General features: G+C 41.0%; 1 long non-coding RNA gene and 1 pseudogene across 2 annotated transcripts in view; one reads left to right on the top strand and one right to left on the bottom strand.

The window, feature by feature from the left end:
* LOC147349165 (uncharacterized) overlaps nucleotides 1–21,038 on the top strand; it is a 50,301-nt gene that overhangs the window by 3,186 nt on the left and 26,077 nt on the right. The window contains exon 2 of one of the 2 annotated variants that reach the window (XR_015149492.1): nucleotides 14,445–14,549. This is a non-coding gene — a long non-coding RNA (uncharacterized LOC147349165). Of the gene's footprint in view, nucleotides 1–14,439; nucleotides 14,550–21,038 lie in introns of both variants that reach the window. The other variant, XR_015149491.1, reaches the window with a different exon arrangement.
* Nucleotides 1,614–2,245, bottom strand: LOC147349166 (PRELI domain-containing protein 1, mitochondrial pseudogene; annotated as a pseudogene).

Here is a 21,038-nt window from a genome sequence, read left to right as displayed (position 1 = left end):
AGTCCATGGGGTCGCAAAGAGTCGGATATGAATGGGCAACTGAACAACAACAAAATTATATTAGTTTCAAGTACACAACGTAGTGATTTGAGTTTGTATGTATTGTGAACTGATCACCACACTCTAATTAACATCCATTAAGACAGATAGAAACAATTTTGTTTTTCTTGCAATGAGAACTTGAAAGATCTACCTTCTTAACAACTTTTAAATATACAATTCAATATTTTTAACCATAGTCATCATGTTGTACATTACACCCACAGGACGTCTTTATTTTATAACTGAAAGTTTATACCTTTTGACTACCTTCTTCCATTTGCCCAAACCTAACCCATGCCTCTGGCAACCACCAACCTGTTCTGTGTGTCTATGAGTTTAAATTTTTAAAATTTCATTATTAATTGTGAGACTATGCAGTGTTTGTCTTCCTCTGTCTGACATTTCACTTAGCATAATGCCCTTCAGCTCCACCCATGTTGCAAATAGCAAGATAGCCTTCTCTTTCACAGCTGAATAATACTCCATTGTGTGTGTGTGTGTGTGTATATATATATATATATGTATAAATATATATATATTTTTTCTTTATCAGTTCATCCATCAGTGGACACTTACATTCTTTTCATGCCTTGGCTGTTGCAAATAATGCTGCAATGAACATGGGGGTACAAATATCTTAGTTTTCTTTTTATTGGGTTAAATACCCAACAGTGGAATTGCTGGATCATACCCTAGTTCTAATTTTAAATTTTTGAGAAAACTCCATAGTTTTCTATAGTGGCTGTACCAATTTTCATTCCCACCAAGAGTGCACAAGGGTTCTCCTTTCTCCACATCCTTGTCAACACTTGTTAGTATGTTGTGTTAGTCACTCAATCACATCCAACTCTTGCGACCCTGTGGACCATAACCCGCCAGGCTCCTCTGTCTATGGAATTCTCCAGGCAAGAATACTGGAGTGGGTTGCCATTTCCTTCTCCACAACACTTGTTATCTCTTACCTTTTTTTATGACAGTCATTCATTCTTTTCTTTTTTTGGCTGCACTGTACGGCTTGTGGGATCTTAATTCCCCAGCCAGGGATTGAACTTGTGCCTTCTGCAGTGGAAACACACAGTCTTAACCACTGGACCACCAGGGAAGTCCCATGACAATCTTTCTAACATAAGTGGCGTGATAGCTCACTGTGGTCTAAATTTTCATTCCTTTTTTTTTTTCTCCAATTGAATTCAACAAGTATTTATTGAGTGCCTGTTACACTCAAGATTTTGTTTCAGATACTTGGAACACATCAGAGGATAAAACAACAGTCCCTGCCCTCATGGAGCTTACAGTCTAGCATTTACAACCACTTCACCTGGATGCAGTGACCGTGGGCAAGTCACTGTGCCTCTGTCCTCAGCCACCCGATGCAGGGGTAAGGAGGCCTGGCTCAGACATGGGTAACCAGCCGGCTGTACTAGAGATGCCAAACAGGGCACCTACCCTCAGCCCACCACCCAGACAGTTGAGAGGGCTAGAAGCTGGCTTTTAATAATAAAGTACAGGAGGAGAGGGCACAGGGACTGAGCTGGTAGTCTGCTAGGCTGCTGCTTCTGGGCCTGAGCTGGCTACACGAACTGCTGCTGCTGCTTCGTGGCTGCCTTGCTGGCAAGGTCCTTGGCCTTCTCCTTGGCTTCCTTGGCTGTTTCAACAAGGGTTTTGGGAGGGGCCTCACCTTGCAGCTTGGCCAAGATGTATTCAAAACCTTTCAATAGTCTTGGTCACGTTGCTTTTGAACCGCGTGAGACCAAATTCCTGGACAGCTCTGGAGACGCAAATAAGCTAGAGGAGACCCAGGCTTCCTGGCGGATTTCGGTCCAGCTGTTGTTATCAGAGTTCACACGGTAAACACATCGTTCCTCCACCACCATCAGCCGGGCGTGGTTGATGTACCAGGTGAAGGTGGTCATGGTCTGGTTTTGTGGGTCCACAATAGAATCCTCCAGGATGTACACTGAGTGAGCAACATTGGCAGGAAACAGTCGCTCAGCCCAGCGGGCATCCTGTTCGTCTTGGTCAGGAGTCGTCGGGACAGGAGCTTCTGGTCAGAGGTCACCTCTCGGTGCACTATGTCTTCCGTCAAGACGTGTTCGCTATAGGGATTCGGGTACCGCTGCCAAAAGGTAGCGAACACTTGGTCCCAGGAACTCCGGAGCACGCTCTGGCCCAGGAAGTAATTTACCATCGTAAATTACTGGCCGGGGTGGGCTCAGCACCTGAGCAGCGTCAAGGGTGCGGAGCCCGAGGGGCCCTCGAAGGCCGGGCTGGAGCTCGACGCTCAGCCACCAGGCTAGCAGCAGATTAGTCACTACAGCGCCGCACCCAACCAGCCGCCGCCACCATGAGGAATTCTAAATTTTCATTTCTCTAAGGATTAGTGATGTTGAGTACTTTTCCCTATATTCATCAGCCATTTCTTTGTCTTTAGAAAATGTCTATTCAGTTTTTCTGCTGATTTAAAAATCATATTGTTTCACAATTGAGCTGAGTTATTCATATATTTTGGAAATTGACCCTTTATCAGGTATATGATTTATAAGTATTTTCACCTATTCTGTAGGTTGCTTTTTCATTTTCTTGATGGTTTTCTTTGCTGTGCAAAAGCTTTTTAGTTTGATATAGTCCCACTTGTTTATTTTTCCTTTTGTTGCCTTTTCTTTTGGTGTCAAATCCAAAAAAAAATCATTGTCAAGACCAGTACCAAGGAGCTTACTGCTTGTTTTCTTCTAGAAGTTATATGGTTTCAGGTCTTATGTCCAAGTCTTTAACCATTTGAGTTAATTTTTGTATTTAGTGTAAGATAGTGTGTAGGGAATATGCTATGCACAGGCCTGTACTATAATTAACAGGGCCTCTTTGAAAAATAAGAGTGGCTTTCTCATCACCCCAAGGTGAAGGGCTGGGAGCAATAAAAAGTACATCATGGAAAAACATCTTGAAAACAAGATGTTGAAGAACTGATGTGACTGATGAAAAACCATTAGTGACTGTTCCTGTAACCAGAGCCTTGAGGGGGTTACTAAGAAAGGTCATCACTAGCTAAAGGGCTAAACAGAGTCATGAAAGGCCTGAAGGTTTGACATTGAGGACTCTGCATTGTATATCTGTATCCCCGATATGAGATTGTAAAAAACAGATATCTCTAGAGCACATACAAGAAAGTAGATGTTAGCAATAAAAATCATGCAAGAATTAGGATCTAGGCTTTTGCCTGTGAATGGCATCAGCCCCCTGATCCCCACCTTATTTCTGAGTCTTGTTTTTCTTTATTCTTCTGCGGCAGCGCTCCCTCAGGTCAGTTCGTTGTTCGGCTGGTCCTGACAATAGTGGTCCAATTTCATTCTTGTGTGTGTGTGTATTCTTTAAATATATATTCTTTACATATATATATTCAGATTCTTTCCCCTTAAAGGTTATTACAAAATACTGAGTATAGTTCTTGGTGCTATACAGAAGGTCCTTGTTGATTATCTATTTTATATGTACTAGTGTGTATATTTCATCTTAATTCCTAATTTATCCCTCCCCCACTTCCCCTTTTGTAACCATAAGTTTGTTTTCTATGTCTGTAAGTCTATTTCTGTTTTGTGTTTAAGTTCATTTCTTTTTTTTTTTTTAAGATTCCACATATAAGCAATATCATGAAATTTTCTTTTTCTGTCTGACTTACATCACTTAATATGATAATCTCTAGATCCACCCATATTTCTGCAGATGGCATTATTTCATCATTTTTCATGGCCAAGTAAATATATAGCACTGTTGCTTCCTGACCTGCATACAGATTTCTCAAGAGGCAGATCAGGTAGTCTGGTATTCCCATCTCTTTAAGAATTTTCCACAGTTTGTTGTGACCTACACACAAAACTCCAGTACTTTGGCCACCTCATGTGAAGCGTTGACTCATTGGGAAAGACTCTGATGCTGGGAGGGATTGGGGGCAGGAGGAGAAGGGGACTACAGAAGATGAGATGGCTGGATGGCATCACTGACTCGAGGGACGTGAGTTTGAGTGAACTCCAGGAGTTGGTGATGGACAGGGAGGCCTGGCGTGCTGCAATTCATGGGGTCTCAAAGAGTCGGACATGACTGAGCAACTGAACTGAACTGAACTGAACACAGTCAAAGGCTTTGGTGTAGTCAATAAAGCAGAAAAAGATGTTTTTTTAGAACTCTCTTGCTTTTTCGATGATCCAGCGGATGTTGGCAATCTGCTGGATCATCGAAAAAGCAAGAGAGTTCCAGAAAAACATCTATTTCTGCTTTATTGACTATGCCAAAGCCTTTGACTGTGTGGATCACAATAAACTGTGGAAAATTCTGAAAGACATGGGAATACCAGAACACCTGATCTGCCTCTTGTGAAATTTGTATGCAGGTCAGGAAGCAACAGTTAGAACTGGACATGGAACAACAGACTGGTTCCAAATAGGAAAAGGAGTACGTCAAGGCTGTGTATTGTCACCCTTGCAGAGTACATCATGAGAAACTCTGGACTGGAAGAAACACAAACTGGAATCAAGATTGCCGGGAGAAATATCAATAACCTCAGATATGCAGATGACACCACCATTATGGCAGAAAGTAAAGAGGAACTCAAAAGCCTCTTGATGAAAGTGAAAGTGGAGACTGAAAAAGTTGGCTTAAAGCTCAACATTCAGAAAACGAAGATCATGGCATCCGGTCCCACTACTTCATGGGAAATAGACGGGGAAACAGTGGAAACAGTGTCAGACTTTATTTTTCTGGGCTCCAAAATCACTGCAGATGGTGACTGCAGCCATGAAATTAAAAGACGCTTACTCCTTGGAAGGAAAGTTATGACCAACCTAGATAGCATATTCAAAAGCAGAGACATTGCTTTGCCAACAAAGGTTTGTCTAGTCAAGGCTATGGTCTTTCCTGTGGTCATGTACGGACATGAGAGTTGGACTGTGAAGAAGGCTGAGCGCCAAAGAATTGATGCTTTCGAACTGTGGTGTTGGAGAAGACTCTTGAGAGTCCCTTGGACTGCAAGGAGATCCAACCAGTCCATTCTGAAGGAGATCAGCCCTGGGATTTCTTTGGAAGGACTGATGCTAAAGCTGAAACTCCAGTACTTTGGCCACCTCATGCGAAGAGTTGATTCATTGGAAAAGGCTCTGATGCTGGGAGGGATTGGGGGCAGGAGGAGAAGGGGACGACAGAGGATGAGATGGCTGGATGGCATCACTGACTCGATGGACGTGAGTCTCAGTGAACTCCGGGAGTTGGTGATAGACAGGGAGGCCTGGCATGCTTCGATTCATGAGGTCACAAAGAGTCGGACACAACTGAGCGACTGATCTGATCTGATCCTCTGCCTTTTCTAAATCCAGCTTGATCATCTGGAAGTTCTCGGTTCACGTACTATTGAAACCTGGCCTGGAGAATTTTGAGTGTTATTTTGCTAGCACGTGAGGTGAGTACAATGTGTGGTAGTTTGAACATTCTTTGGCATTGCCTTTCTTTGGGATAGGAATGAAAACTTAATAGGAGTTAAGCAAATAAAACTGGAAGGCTGAATGGTAAGCATATTGGATTTTGGAGTATCAGAGATAGGGGCATTCCTAGGTGTCTCTAAAGTTTAGGAAATAGTTATTGATATGGATAGTCCAGCTGGTTTTAGGCTGAGGTTAGGGTAACATGAGAGGCCTGATGGTACTAACTATGTCTGTAATACTTACCATAACCAGTATTTTAGTTATAGATAAATGTGAAGTGAGGTGTCTATGATTTAATATGATGGCGACCTGGTATATCAGCTGGTAAAGAATCTGCCTGCAATTCAGGAGACCCCAGTTCAATTCCTGGGTTGGGAGGATCCCCTGGAGAAGGGATAGGCTACCCACTCCAGTATTCTTGGGCTTCCCTGGTGGCTTAGATGGTAAAGAATCCACCTGCAATGTGGGAGACCTGGGTTTGATCCCTGGGTTAGGAAGATCCCCTGAAGAAGGGTGTGGCAACCCTCTCCATTATTCTTGCCTGGAGAATCCCCATGGACAGAGGAGACTGGCGGGCTGTAGTCCATGGGGTTGCAGAGTCGGACATGACTGAGCGACTAAGCCTGCATACGTGAATTTTATAAGCTGCATTGTGTTCCTCTTTGTCAGTTCATACTAATAGGTATAGAAACTACACTAAAGCCAACTTGAAGTAAAAGATAAAAATGAAACCAATTTATTAAAGAATCTCAGATTATTAGCAATTAAATAGAAAATGGTTTGATTTTCCCAACCCTGCTTCCTACGGTAGTCTGTCAGATATCTCTTTTTCTAAATAGTGGCTAACCTGAAAACAACTTGGCCTAATTCTGTCATCTGAAACCACAATATCCCAGCCCCTTCCCAGTCTTTGGGGAAATGCCCCAAATCTAACTAACTCTAATCCTACAGCTTTCATCTCCTACCCCTGCTGAGATTATTCCTAGGAAACATATTGGAGATGAAGGAATATCATCTCTTCCATAGTAACAAAAACAAACAAAATATGCCACAGCGTAAGTGATAGTTTTGCCCAGCCACCATCTTCCCTGGTGCCTCAGATAGTAAAAGTGTCTGTCTGCAATGCAGGAGACCCAGGTTCAACCCCTGGGTTGGGAAGATCCCCTGGGGAAATGGCAACCCACTCCAGCGTTTTTGCCTGGAAAATCCCATGGTTGGAGGAGCCTGATAGGTTATAGTCCGTGGGGTCACAAAGAGTCTAACATGACTAAGTGACTTCAGTTTCACTTTTGCCCAGTGAAGGAGGGTCTAACTAGGGCTCTTCTTAGCTCTTACACCATCATGGCGTTAAATAGGTGGTTGCACTGGGAGCCTTTTATTCTGGTCTCGCCTGCTTCTTAAAGGTTAAAGGCAATTTTATCTGCCTGTTTTCCTGTGGTTTTGCATCTGGCTTCCCAGGTTAAGGAGAGAGGCAAACTCAAGAGTCCAGGGTCTTCCACAGTGACCAGGTTGAGTAGGTTGAAGAGAAGCTCTTTTCTTGTGGTTAGATTTCCCACAGGTATTTTAAGTTCAACATATTCATAATATGACTACATCAATCTTCTTCCCTTCATTCTTCTGCATCCCCCTCCTTTCCTCTACCTCAGGCTTCCCCTCAGTAAATCCCAATCTTAAACTCTCTTCTCCTCTGCTCTTTATTTCACTGACAGAGTGTTTATACACTGCAGTGACACCCATGTTTATGTCTCCTGCATTTGTAGGCAGGTTCTTTACCAACTGCACCACCCAAGAAGCCCCTGCGGTAACACATTGGGCTCCAAAATCATTGTGGACAGTGACTGAAACAATGGAAGTAAAGTCACTTGTTACTTAGAAGGAAAGCTATGACAAACCTAGAAAGTGAAAGTGAAGTCACTCAGTCATGTCTGACTCTTTGCGACCGCATGGACTGTAGCCTACCAGGCTCCTCCCTCCATGGGATTCTCCAGGCAAGAGTACTGGAGTGGGTTGCCATTTCCTTCTCCAGAGGATCTTCCCGACCCAGGGGTAGAACCCAGGTCTCCCGCATTCCAGACAGACGCATTAGCCTTTGAGCCAACCTAGAGAGCATATTCGGAGAAGGCAATGACACCCCACTCCAGTACTCTTGCCTGAAAAATCCCATGGACAGAGGAGCTTGGAAGGCTGCAGTCCATGGGGTTGCTAAGAGTTGGGCACAACAGAGCAACTTCACTTTCACTTTTCACTTTCATGCATTGGAGAAAGAAATGGCAACCCACTCCAGTGTTCTTGCCTGGAGAATCCCAGGGACGGGGGAGCCTGGTGGGCTGCCGTCTTTGGGGTCGCACAGAGTCAGACGTGACTGAAGCGACTTAGCAGCAGCAGCAGAGAGCATATTAAAAAACAGAAACATCACTTTGCTGACAAAGGTGAGTATAGTCAAAGCTATGGTTTTTCCAGTAGTCATGTACAGATGTGAGAGGTGGACCTTAAAGAAGGCTGAGCGCCAAGGAATTGATGTTTTTGAGCTGTGCTGCTGGAGAAGACTCTTGAGAGTCTCTTGGACTGCAAGGAGATGAAACTTGTCAATCCTAAAAGATATCAACCCTAAATATCCAATGGAAGGACTGATGCTGAAGCTGAAGCTCCAATACTTTGACCATGTCGGTTTAAAAACAGTCACAACCTGAAAGTTGAGAATTATGTTTTATTCAGTAGGAATTTTTAGGACTTCAAGCATGGGAGACCGCATCTCAAGTAATCCTGAGACAACTGCTCTAAAAAGGCAGGGAGTGGGGAGGAGTCAGATTAAATAGAAGTTTGCAACAAAGGGTAGGTAGTCCAAACTTCAAAAGTATTTTTGTGAATTAAAGAAAACCAGATACCTCAAGTTAAGGAATTTAGCACTTTTCTGTACTTAAGAAGATGAAAGAGTCTGGGCTCACTGAAAACATTCCTTTCATATGCATCTCAGCTATCTGAGGTGAGTATCTTGTGTTTTTTCTCAGTGCTCACTGTACGGAGTGGCTGTGTTGCAGGAAAGAAACCAATTCTGACTCCATGTTGGAACTGTTTCTTTGACTTGCCTTCTGTGCTTTTCTTATTATAATCATACAAAATGGCCTACGTCAGAGAATGCTGCCCCTCAGCCTGACTGTTAAACTAGAGTGCCTTTGTTCAGAACCCTGTCCACCTGTAGGTCGCAGGAAGGAAGAAATCAACACATCCCCTGCCTGCGGCTTGCCATTCTAGATGTTTGCAAGATTAATGGCCTTTTCACCTTGCTTCCTCACTTCTCCCATCTTGATCTATAAAAGAGCTTGGCGTCCAGACCCCAATAAGATGGTTATTTTGAGGCACTAGCCTGCCATCTTCTTGGTCAGCTGCCTCCCCGAATAAAGTCTCTTCCTTGCCTCAGCCCCTTGTCTCTCAGATTCATTGTGTGGTGAGCAGAGAAAACTTGGACCTGGTGACCGCTGTAATTGCTGATGACTGTGGCATTCTTGTTTATTGACATGGCAGGAAATACTCCATTTCTCAGCTACCTGATGAGAAGAGCTGACTCATTGGAAAAGACTCTGATGCTGGGAAAGATTGAAGGAAAGAGAAGGGTGGCAGAGGATGAAATGGTTAGGTAGTATCACCAACTCAATGACCATGAATTTGAGCAAACTCTGGGAGATAGAAGAGAGTGGAAGACAGAAAAACCTGGCATGCTGCAGTCTGTGGTGTCACAAAGGGTCAGACATGACTTGACACCTGAGCAAATCAGAACCCAAAAGTCATTCTGGATTCCCCCCTACCCTTTATTTCCTTTTTCTGACTTCCAGTTTCAAATGGCCACTAATTTCCTGTCCATTTCCTACATTCTTCTGCCACTTTGTGAGTTAGAGCCGTCAATATTTTTCACTGAAACTATTGCAGTTGTCTCTGTCCTGTTACCCATTTTACAGCCTTGCCCATCTCAAAATTTTCCTCCATATTGCCTCCAGCTTGATTGATTTAAAACTCAAATTTGAAATCCTTTATTACCTCCCAAGAGCCTACAGGGTAAAGTTCAAGCTCTTTGATGTGGCTTAAAAGATACCTGTATATGTATCAGAGTGAAGTGAGTCAGAAAGAGAAAAATATCGTATTCTAACTCTTATATACGGAATCTAGAAAAATGATACTGAAGAATTTATTTACAGGGCAAAAATAGAGAAACAGACATAGAGAACAGACTTATGGACATGGGGAGAGGGCAGGAGAGAGTGAGATGTATGGAAAGAGTAACATGGAAACTTACATTACCATATGTAAAACAGATAGTCAGCGGGAATTTGCTGTATAGCTCAGGAAACAAACAGGGGCTCTGTATCAACCTGGGAGGGAGGTTCAAAAGGGAGGGGATATATGTATACCTATGGCTGATTCATGTTGAGGTTTGACAGAAAACAAAAAAATTCTATAAAGCCATTATCCTTCAATTTTTAAAAATTTTTTAAAAAAAGATACCTGTGAGTTGGCATTTGTCCGCTTTTAAGTCTCCTCTAATCACTCCTCATTTCACACATAACACCTAGTAACACTTGTATTAATAGTTTCATCAGTCCTGTGCGACTCTGTGCGACCCCATAGATGGCAGCCCACCAGGCTCCGCCTCCTTCTAAAGCAGAAAGCAGATTTGTTTCCTGACAGGATGGTAAGGTTTCTAGTGAATGTTTTAGTGAAAACTGACCTAGTAGACAAGAGATACCAGAGAACTAACCTGCAGAGGGAAGGAACCTAGTAAGAACTGAACTTATTTGTTCAGGTCCAGTAGAGAAATCCTGCAAAATTTCTGTGGAGTATGTATCTGTTTGGACCTGTATGAAGCAGATGGATCACTCAATGGGGTAATTGAAGAGAGTAATACGAGGGTCCCTTGAAGAGAATTTAATGAAGGAAATCTTTACCAACAGAAACCATCAAGGGATGGTGAAATACCCAAGGACTAAAACCAACTGGAAGCCTTTATCTCTTCTAGACCTAAAGGGGGAAGGGGAAGGAAAAGCATTCTGGAACTGGGCAAGATCTGTGGGTGTGTGAGTACAGCCACCAGTTACTATGTGTGAAAGCAGAGGAGTGCAGCCACTGCCCCCCAAAAAATTGTGGGGGTGGGGGGGAGTAGAATAAATAGCCCAATTCCTCTCTCCTTCTACCTTTTGTTCTGTTGGTTCCTCTCACAGACTGATTCCAAATGGAAGCCAAAGGCTAAGGAAGCCAAGGTGAGGCTGTCCATAGAGGTTATCTTCCCAGGGCAGGGCAGAGAGTGGTAACAGGTCAGGAGAGCCTAACAAAACAACCAGCACAGAGTGTAAACCTGTCTGCTCGTGTTCTGTGAGAGGGACAAGGCAAGAGCGCCAGGGATGTCACCTTCATTTGAAAATGTTCATTTCACCTCCTGTCTTTAGATGGCAGCTAATCTCTTAGCTTTGAGACGTGTCCCAGGTCTTAGGCTGGGGAGGAGGTCTAGGAAACTATTTTATTAAGATACAGACTTTCAACCATTTCTCCTGTTTTCAGCTCAGCTCTACACTTTGCCTTCAAATGTACCTGCAGCCTCCAATTCCTGAAACCTGCTGGGATTTGCAGTACAAATAAGTTCAGTTCTTACTAGGTTCCTTCCCTCTGCAGGTTAGTTCTCTGGTATCTCTTGTCTACTAGGTCAGTTTTCACTAAAACATTCACTAGAAACCTTACCATCCTGTCAGGAAACAAATCTGCCTTCTGCTTTAGAAGGAGGCAGAGCCTGGTGGGCTACCATCTATGGGGTCGCACAGAGTCAGACACGACTGATGTGACTTGGCAGCAGCAGCAGCTTTAGAAGGAGACATCATTTTCTATCTTTCAAAACTGTTTTCCACACAAACATCCTTGAAAAAGTAGTCTGGGGCAAAAGTTGTCAGTACCTCTTTACAACGCAAGCAGAAACACAGAAGACCACTGAAAATTGACTCCTCACTGTAAGGAAGAAATAGAGAGTCAATTCATGGATTGGCCCTTTTAAAAAAAGGAATGATTTTCTAAATTTCTGGTTGTTGGAGACCTTGTATCCATGATTTCAGAAACAGACAGTGGTGAACTATGCTTTAACTTCTAATTCCTTTTTAGGCAATCTGTTTCATGAAGCAGAATTTATGTGCTTTTTTCCAGCAAAGTTCTGTCTCATAGTAAGTATGATGTCTCTTAGACTCCAATATTGAAATGCCTGTCAGTCTTGGTTTTGGGTATCGATGAGCTTTGGTCTTTTTTGGCCACTTCACAGGTATTTATTTATTGAGGCCATGCTGTACAGCTTGAGGGATCCTAGTTCTCCGATCGCACATGTCCATTTGGGTCCCATTCTCTCCCACTTGAGCTGTTATTTGGGGGAAGATGAGCCAGCCCCTGGGTTGGTGGATTGCTTTGAGGACTCCTACATAAGGAGAATGCTGGATACTGCCCTGCTTGCTTGCTGTGCTGTCTGTCCTTGCATCTTTTGGCTCCAAGTGTGACCTGTTCTGATCTTGTGAGACTAAATGTCTAGATGAACTCAGAGATGAGCAAGAAGAAGCACTTCTGAGCATTCTTAAAAAGTTTGTACCTTTTGACTCCATTACCAGTTTGCCCATCCCCCAACCCTTGCCTCTGGCAACCACCAATCTGTTCTCTGTGAGCTTTTTTTTTTCTTTTAGATTTCACATACAAGTGAAATCATAACATGTGTCTTTCTCTGACTTATTTCACTTAGCATAATGCCCTCCAGCTCTTATCAATATGTTGTCGTAAATGGCAAGATTTCATTCTTGTTAAGACTGAATAATATTCTGTTTCTATACCATAACTTCTTTATCTATTCACACGTCGGTGGACACTTAGGTTGTTCCAATGTCTTGGCTATTGTAAATAGTGCTGCAGTGAATATGGGAGTACTAATGTCTTTTTTTTTCTTTGATTAAATACCCAGCAGTGGAATTGCTGGATCAGATGGTAGTTCTATTTTTAATTTTTTAAGCTATTTCCATACTGCTTTCTATAATGGTTACACCAATTAACATTTCTATCAACAGTGCACAGGCTTCCTTTTTCTCCACATCTTTATCAACACTTGATGTTTTTTTGTCATTTTGATAATAGCTCTTTTAGCAGAGTTAAGGTGATATCTCACTGTGGTTTTGATTTGAATTTCCCACATTATTAGGGATATTAAGCATCTTATCAAAGCCTGTTGGCCAACTATATGTGTCTTTAAAAATGGGTCTGTTAAAATCCTCTGCCCGTGTTTGAATTTTTTTTTTCTTTTCTTTCCTGTAGGTTATCTTTTAATTTTGTTGATGTTTTCTTTGCAGAAGCTTTTTAGTTTGATGTAATCCTAGTTGTTTACTTCTGCTTTTGTTGCCTTTGCTTTTGGTGTCAAGTTAAATCATCACCAAGACTGATGTCAAGGAGCTTACTGCTTATGTTTTCTTCTAAGAGTTTTATGGTTTCAAGTCTTTAATCTATTTTTAGTAATTGTTGTGTATGGTATAAGATAGGGGTCCAACCTAACTCTTTTGCATGTGGCTGTCTGGTTTTCCCAATACTTTTTATTGAAAAGATTCTGTAAATTAATCTACTTTATGTACATGGGTTTATTTCTGGGCTCTGTATTCTTTTCCATTGACCTGTCTGCCTGTTTTTATGCCAGTGTCATACTGTTTTGATTACTGTAATCCAATATATGAAACATAGTTTGAAGTCAGGGAGTATGATGGCTCCAGCTTTGTTCTTCTTTCTTAAGATTGCTTTGGCTATTTGGGGTCAAAAAGATATCACTGTAAAAGAAAAGTCTGATCTTAGTTTGTAAAGTAGTTTAGAACCATCATATTGATAGGGAAAATAAATAATCCTTGCTCATGATTTCTTTTTATTAGTCATTATCTGCAGAGAAAATTCTCAGACAAATTTCAAACAGCTTTAAATTAATGGGGTGACTCATTGGGAAGATCAAGAAAATGCTAGAGTAGTATTAATGGGCTTCAACAGGACAGTTGACAAGAACTTCTTAAATCTGAGAACATGGGGTGATATGTGTACAATTTCTAAAATAACAACTGGCTGATTAAACTCCAGTACTCTTGCCTGGAAAATCCCATGGACGGAGGAGCCGTGGGCTGCAGTCCATGGGGTCACTGAGGGTCAGACACGACTGAGCGACTTCACTTTCACTTTTCACTTTCATGCATTGGAGAAGGAAGTGGCAACCCACTCCAGTGTTCTTGCCTGGAGAATCCCAGGGAAGGGGGAGCCTGGTGGGCTGCCGTCTACGGGGTCGCACAGAGTCAGACACGACTGAAGCGACTTAGCAGCAGCAACAGCAGCAGTGGTTGTTTTAAAAGCTCTCCCTCTTACCTTGTGAGACTTAACATTTTTACTGAAGATATTGATGAGAATAATAAAGAAAAGCTAATCAAATGTGTCATCACTATGACTCTATGGTAAAGAGTATATGATATGATAAAATTAGGATCTAAAATATACTCTAAAATCTTGAGTAATGGGCTAAATATACCAAATATAATTGAGATAGATATGAGTCTTGCTGGGGTAGAAATAAGGTCGTATATTTGAGTTCCTCAAAATAGTAACCAACAGCAGAAATATGATAGAAAAGTAGCATAAAAGTAATGTGTGCATCCTAAATATTCTCAGATTCTCTAGCCTTCTGAGATTACCCTTTTATTTAACAGTCAAATAAAATTAGTCTATACTCTTTATTAACTTTAGGAAATCCAAGGATTTTGGCATGAGAAGGGAGGAGGGTATTGAGGAACTTACTTTCTTCTTATGACCTTCAATAAATTTATGCTCTGAATTTCTGCTTTTTGCTCAGTTTTCTAATGAATTCTCTGATTTTCTTATTTCTTTTTCTTTCTTTTCCATTTTCAAGAGAAGGAGAGAATAGAAGTCCTGATTGAGATGCCAAGTTCTCTGGAGTCCTTCCGGCTCCTGATGTGGAGCAGCTGCTTAGTTTTGCTTCTTGGACTGGCAACTGTTGAGGTATGTGTCTGTTTTTGTGCCAGCACCATACTGTTTTGATTACTGTAGCTTTGTAGTATAGTTTAAAATCAGGCTGTGTGATACCCTGACCTTATTCTTCTTTCTAAAGACTGTTTTGGCTATTCAGTATTGTGTTTCCATACAAATTTCAGGATTATTTGTTCTAGTACTGTGAAAAATGTCAATGGTATTTTCATAGGGATTGAACTGAATTTGTAGATTACTTTGGGTATTATGGCCTTTTAAACAATATTAATTCTTCCAATCCATGAATGTGATATATCTTTACATTTGTCTATGTCATCTTAAGTTTCTTGCTATTTCTGACAACATAGACTAGAGGATGCTTTTGGACTGTGGTGTTGGAGAAGACTCTTGAGAGTCCCTTGGACTGCAAGGAGATCCAACCAGTCCATTCTGAAGGAGATCAGTCCTGGGTGTTCTTTGGAAGGAATGATGCTAAAGCTGAAACTCCAGTACTTTGGCCACCTCATGCGAGGAGTTGACTCATTGGAAAAGACTGTGATGCTGGGAGGGATTGGGGGCAGGAGGAGAAGGGGACAACAGAGGATGAGATGGCTGGATGGCATCACTGACTTGATGGATGTGAGTTTAAGTGAACTCCAGGAGTTGGTGATGGACAGGGAGGCCTGGCGTGCTGCAGTTCATGGGGTCGCAAAGAGTCAGACATGACTGAGCAACTGAACTGAACTGAGCTGAGACCTAGGGGATATTACACTAGGTGAATTAAGTCGGATAGAGAAAGACAAATACTGTATTATTTCACTTATATGTAGAATCTAAAAAGCAAAACAAATGAACAGGCATAACAAGATAGATACAGAGAACAAACGAGTGATTGCCAGAGAGAAGGGAGATAGGAGAGAATGAGTGAAATAGTTGAGAGAGATTAAGAGGTGCAAACTTGCAATTACAAAATAAATGAATCACAAGAATGTAATGTACACCATGGAAAATAATAACAGTCAATAGTAATGTAACATTTTCACAGGTTAACAGATGGTAACACTTTATCGTGGTGATCGTTTTGTCATGTATCTAATCACTATGTTTATACAAGGAACTGGCACAGTGTTGTAGGTCAGTTATACTTCAAAATACAAACAAGTTGTAGAAAAATAAATAAAATTTGTGCTTACCATAAATGGGGGTAGGAGAGAGGGAATTTTGAAGGTGATCAAAAGGTACAAACTTCCAGTTATAAGATAAATAAGTACTAGGAATATAATGTACAACATGATTAATAAACACTGCTCTGTGTTGCATATGAAAATTATTAAGAGAGTAAATCCTAAGAGTTATCATCATAAAAATATATTTTATTTTATTTTGTATCTGTATTAAGTGATGGATATTCACTAAACTTATAAGTCAAATCATTGTGCTGTATACCTTAAACTTATATAGTGCTTTTGTCAAATAAAAATCTCAATAAAGCTGAAAGAAAAAGCCCACATATGTTTGGAAGCACTATCCTAAACACCAGGTGCTTCCCAGGTGGCACTAGTGGTAAAGAACCCACTTGCCAATGCAGGAGACAAGAAACACACATTCAGTCCCTGGGTCCAGAAGATCCCCTGGAGGAGAGCATGGCAACCCACTCCAATATTTTTGCCTGGAGAATCCCATGGACAGAGGAGCTTGGTGGACTACAGTCCATAGTGTCACAAAGAGACAGATGGGACTGAATCAACTCGGCACATATTCATGCAAGGCTATGCAAGGCTCCTTGGATTGGAACTAGAACTAGTAAGTGGAAGCTATAGAGAGATATTGGCTAAAAAAAAAAAAAAAAATGTTAACAGTCAGAATTTTCCAAGAATGGAGTGCACTACCTTAAGAAACATTAAGTTCTCACATAGGTTCAAATATAGGCTAGTGATTACTTGGAGAAACTATAATATCATGAGGGTAAAATACCAGAATGGTATATGCACCAAGTAACCTTGAGTTCCTTTTCAACTATAATTCTATGATTTTCTAAAGGGTAGACCTTGTATTTTAGATTCATTTTATTCAAGCATTATTAAAAAAAGACAATTTTGACTTTTTCAGGTCATAAAATCCTTCACCTAACATATACATAAAATTAAAAGAAAAACATTCTTGTTTTAAATTGTGCATTTTACTCTCTCTTCGTCTTTGGTACATGTCTAACCAACAAATGAACAAATCGAGCATTGTTCGGCATTGCTGTCATCAAGTCTTTTCTTCTTTTTAAATATTTATGTATTTGGCAGCATCGGGTCTTAGTGCAGCACTTGGGATCTCTGGTTGTGGCATGCCGAATGTTTTTGTTTTTAGTTGCAGCACGCACGATGTTTAGTTGCAACATCCATACTCTTACTTGTGGAATGTGGGATCTAGTCCCTTGACCAGGGATTGAGGCTGGGCCCCCTGTGTCAGCAGGTGGATGCTTAACCACTGGGACCACCAGGGAAGTCCCAAAGTCATGCTTTGACTTGAAACATTTCTTTGCTAGTTTGAAGATCTTAAGATATCTCATGGTAATAATGATTGCAGTAGAAGAAACTTTTCAGTTTTCTTCTGTTAGTTATGAGTGAGTTAAAGTTGCTCAGTTGTGTCCGACTCTTTGCGACCCCATGGACTATACAGTCCATGGAATTCTCCAGGCCACAATACTGGAGCAGGTAGACTTTCCCTTCTCCAGGGGATCTTCCCAACCCAGGGATTGAATCCAGGTCTCCTGCATTCCAGGTGGATTCTTTACCAGCTGAACCACCAGGGAAGCCCTCTGATAGTTATACATTTGACCTATTTTATTACTAATCTCAAATGGTCCCTCTTATGATTAACTGGCATATTTTGAATGATAATTGGGTTTAAGTAATATTAGCAAAAGCTATGACAAACCTAGACAGCAGAGACATTACTTTGCCAACAAAGGTCTACGTAGTCAAAGCTATGGTTTTTCCAGTAGTCATGTATGGATGTGAGAATTGGACCATCAAGAAGGCTGAGTGCTGAAGAATTGATGCTCTTGTATTGTGGTGCTGGAGAAGACTCTTGAGAGTCCCTCAGACAGCAAGGAGATCAAACCAGTCAATCCTAAAGGAGATCAGTCCTGAATATTCATTGGAAGGACTGATGCTGAAGCTGAAGCTCCAATACTTTGGCTACCTGATGTGTAAAGCCAACATTTTGGAAAAGACCCTGATGCTGAGAAAGATTGAGGGCAAGAGGAGAAGGGGGTCAACAGAGGATGAGATGGTTGGATGGCATCACCAACTCAATGGACATGATGAGTTTGAGCAAACTCCAGGAAGTAGTAAAGGACAGAAAGCCTGGCATGCTGTAGTTCTTAGGATCACAAGGAATTGGACATGACTTAGCAACTGAACAGCAGCAAAGTATTAGCAAGTGTGTTACACACATACCAGACTTAATAACACCAAATTAATGGCAACTTGGCCAGGGTAATGAGATACAAAGCTAAGAAACATCCATTCAGTCGTAGGAGAAAGTTGATCTCCAAAATGTTTCCTTTTACCCAGAAAAGAAAAAAACAGTTTTTATTCATATGATATGGATAATAATATCCATTTATAGGTTTGTGCAGGGCTGTTTTAAGTCTCTTGCTTTCTGTCATAATATAGTCTGAGAAGATACGGCCATTTTGACATTTTGCACTATATGACTTTAATTACTTACTTTGATAACATTATGTTGATTGGGTTGGATTTGCAAGAGAGTCCTGTGGAGGTATTGGTAAGACATGGTGCAGGAATGTGGCTGACAAATCCTATGAAGAGTCAAGTGTCTGCCACATCTGTAAATATGTTAGAGATCAGTTGATCAGTGGTATGCCTAGATCTCTCTTCTAAAGTAAAAAAGGAATTATTGTATCTTTAAATTAAAAGGTTCAATAAATGGTGGGTCCTTGAGTTCTGGGGGAAGCATAATTCTGTAGCTAGGAATGCTTCTCCTGCCCATATGCATAGAAGGTTGACGACTTTAAATGGGATCTAGACTTCTCTGGTGACTCAGATGGTAAAGCATCTTCCTACAATGTGGGAGACCCAGGTTCAATCCCTGGGTCAGGAAGATCTCCAGAGAAGGAAATGGCAACCCATTCCAGGATTCTTGCCTGGAAAATCCCAAGGACAGAGGAGCCTGGTAGGCTACAGTCCATGGGGTCGCAAAGAGTTGGACACGACTGAGTGACTTCACTTTAAACTGGAGTAAGACAGAGCTCAGCAACAGTCCAGGCCATGGTGCCACCTGGGTCATACAGTTGGGCAGACTGAAAAAAAAAAAAAAGTATTAGTAAGAAAAGATGCTGCATGAAGTTTGCGGCAGGCCTCAGCGGGCAAATCGTAATGTAAACTCTTGAGTTATGAAGTGAGATCTTGCCATTTTCCATGGAGAATTATGTGCCTTTTGATATGTTCCTGGTCCCTGGTGGAGGCAGGATGCCTGGCCATGGATCATCAGATGACTTTCTACCTAGAACTCAGTCCTTTCAGACTTCTCAAATGATAAGATCAGATAGGCCCAGCAACAGTACGTTGCAAGTTGGAAGTGGTACATTTGGGAGCAAGCACAAGCATGACCAGATAGCATAAACAAGCTTCATGAGCAGGTATTATAGACCCCATGGCATGGTGATATCAGTGCCCTTCCCTTGTCACATGCCTGTGATTCTTTGGGGGATTCTCTATGACTACCTGAAGGATAACTAAAACACTCAAGCTTGGTTGATGGATAAGCAGCTCAAAATACAGATAAAATAAAAAGTAGCCTTGCTGAAAGGTCACACTGAAAGATAGAACGTCCTGGGAACCATTGTCTACTCTATTCTTCACACGAATACATTTCTGTCTGTCTCAGTAGCACCTTTCCCTCCATCCTAACCATAGCTCCTATCTCATTGTGTTTTAAAACTATTAATCTTTCAAATAATTTTATGGAATCCACTTACTTGCCTCTTTTAAGAATTAGCATCCATATTTTGTCAAGTTTCTTCATTTTTAGAGAGAAGGAACCTTATTCAACATGTAGGTTAGTTACCTTTCTGATGCAAGAAAGCTCATTGCCACAGCTCGTGAGCCTACCAGTGTAATTTGTTTCTTGAGATGTAAGTTAGTTTCATAAGACCTGGCTACTTCAGGGTTTAATCTCTACGGTGATTAAAGAAGTAATACTGAACTCAACCCAAGAAGTACTTACTAAACACTCCATTAAGAAAAAATAAAACTGTTTTGGGTGTGTTTTGATGGTAAAAGGAAATGATTCCTTGAAAGACAAAATAGGTTGAAACTTCATGATCAGACTTTCATTCACAAAAAATTACAGAAAGAATGGAGACTACTTACAGAGAAACTGGACCTTAAAACCAGATAGAAACCTGGGAGTAAGAATCTACTTATATTCTTGACTCTTCTGTGTAGGTACTGTGGAAGAAATGCTGGTAACTCCTTAAACAAGTATGTTTCTTTTCTATTATTGATTATTTTCTGGAATTTTCTCTCAAGCCTGACTTAAAAATACTATAATATGGTGTGCTGCAATTCATGGGGTCACAAAAAATCGGACATGACTGAGTGACTGAACTGAATTGAACTGAACATATGTTATCTTATAAAGCAGATCCTGTTTGATTAAAGGATGACTTGATATTGATGATGATCGTAATTATTTTGTTCTACCACAGACCCTTTTCCTCCTATAAATCTATATGAGAAATTATATGAAGGAAATTTCTCACAAAAGATGTAAAATGAACAATTCACTTGAAACCAGGAATTTGCCATGTCAGAAGCACCACTGAAGTTTAATAGGTCTCCACTAGATGGCAAGCATTCTCCTTCAATTTCTCAATGGTACCAAGATCAAAAATTGCTGCTTTTTCAAACCTAGTCTGCATGAGACAGTGGGACTTGTATCAAAAAATTACAAAGAACCTGATTCATAGATACAGTCAAATTTAGAATCAAGTTGTTCAAACTGAAATGGAAAATATATTGTGATGTTTAAATGTTTTAATTGGAGAATATATATTCATTCATTTGACACACACACACACACGCACAAGCCTGGACAGTTTGATCCAGAGCCCATTCTCCTAACTATTATTTGGTTTTTTTTTAATTGAAGTATAGTTGATTTATAGGATTTTGGATATGTAGCAAAGTGATTCAGCCATGTGTATATATATATATATATATATATGTCTAATATATATACTCTTTTTCAGATTCTTTTGTAATATAGGTTATTACAAGATATTTAATAGAGTTCCCTGTGCTGTTCAGTAGGTTCTTGTTGTTTATCTGTTTTGTATATAGTAAAGTAAAGAAAGTGGTCGCTCAGTCGTGTCCAACTCTTTGCGACCCCATGGACTGTAGCCTACCAGGTTCCTCTGTCCGTGGGATTTTCCAGGCAAGAATACTGGAGTGGGTTGCCATTTCCTTCTCCAGATCTTCCTGACCCAGGGATTGAACCCAG

This window comes from Bos grunniens, chromosome 21 (genome assembly GCF_055505025.1).
Source record: "Bos grunniens cultivar Pamir isolate PY7600 chromosome 21, Bosgru_T2T1.0, whole genome shotgun sequence".
NCBI classification, from domain to species: Eukaryota; Metazoa; Chordata; class Mammalia; order Artiodactyla; family Bovidae; genus Bos; species Bos grunniens.
The sequence above is the reverse complement of the archived record's forward strand: the minus strand, read 5'-3'. Positions and strand labels throughout refer to the sequence as shown.